Genomic DNA, 1527 nt, shown 5'->3' with positions numbered 1-1527 from the left:
ATAAATAAATAAAAAATAAAAAACAACAACAAGATTTTAAGGTAAATTTCTGAGTCAAGTCTACCTCATTTGCATAATAGGGAGGACTTCCATAGTTTGAGTTGTCACTTGGGACAAGCGCTGCATTTTTCGTTCCGGTCGACCTTTGTTTTGTTTTTGTTTTTCGTGCGCCCGTGTCGCGGTAAGGGATGACGAGAAAAAAACAAATAACGATTTCATTTTGCACGTGTTTTGAACGGAAGAAAAAAAACAACCTAACTCCAAACCGTAACCCTCAACAAACACAATAAAGAAAAGACCCAACCCCTAGGCCCTAACCCTACCTTACCCCTAAAAATGCGCAAACCACCATAATTTTGTCATGACAAGGTCGGATGTAACCTCTGACTCCTAATACTACCTAGCGTCAAGTGATTAAATTATAAAGGGAGTAGACTTCTAATAATGCAAAATGATTATGATGGTTATAGGGAGTCGCCTCCCATTAATCACTTCGAACACAAAAAAAAGGAGAGAAGACGATACCGCTGGACGTTTGATAGGGAAGAAAAAGCAAACCACACCAGAGCACCCGCCAACCACCCAATAATAGACTGTCTTGTATGAGAATGAAACTAAAGTCTATTGCATAATATAATGGTCGGGAGCCTATGATGAGACCATCTTTATGGTAGGAGATTTTGATTTAGTTTTAGTAAGAGTATTGCAGCATTTGCAACACAATTAGGTCATAATCACTTAAGTGCCGAAGATTAGAGGTGTTTCAAGAAAGTAACAAACATAAAAGGAAGGAGAAGAGATAAGGCAGTAAGATGTTTTGTAGTAAAAAAGCAGCAAACCACACTGGAGCACTCGCCAATCACTCACCGGGAAAAATGGAGACACTTGATAAAATATCTCCACACGAGTATGGGACTGACATCTGTTGCACACAATGGAGGGGAGCCTTACTTAGTTTGGTTTTAGTAAGAGTTTAACGGCCCTAGCAACACAATCAAGTCATAATATAAGTACCAACGATTAGTAGAGTTGGTACCAGAGAATGACATACACAAAGAAAAGAAGGAGATATGAAAGAGATAAGTGTCGGATAGGAAAGAAAGAGCATACCATACCAGAGCATCCACCAATCATCCTCAATTGCTAACCAACACAAGCAACACGCAGCACAAACACCTATGACCCTCTTTAAAGGGGGAAACAATACCCCCCCCCCCACAAAAAAACCAAACAAAAACAAAAAGAAGCATTATAACTACAATCTTGTTTGGCAGTAGATTTATTATTTCAACCTTGAAAGGTATGGAGGGTCATCAAAGCAATTGGGTTATCACTAAAGCATGTACGAAAAGCCAGGATGCCAAAGAGACAGTTATTGCCTTGACAGTTACAGAGAAACACCTACCCATCACATCCCTTCAACATTATTGAAGAAAACAAAGGGGGCAAAATCAGATTCAACCAGATATATGAAAGACATCAGGAAATGACATCAATAGAATTCAATAGCAAAGGACATCTCCCCCC

Source organism: Aplysia californica, unplaced genomic scaffold (genome assembly GCF_000002075.1).
Source record: "Aplysia californica isolate F4 #8 unplaced genomic scaffold, AplCal3.0 scaffold01163, whole genome shotgun sequence".
Lineage (NCBI taxonomy): Eukaryota > Metazoa > Mollusca > Gastropoda > Aplysiida > Aplysiidae > Aplysia > Aplysia californica.
Note: the sequence above shows the minus strand (reverse complement) of the source record.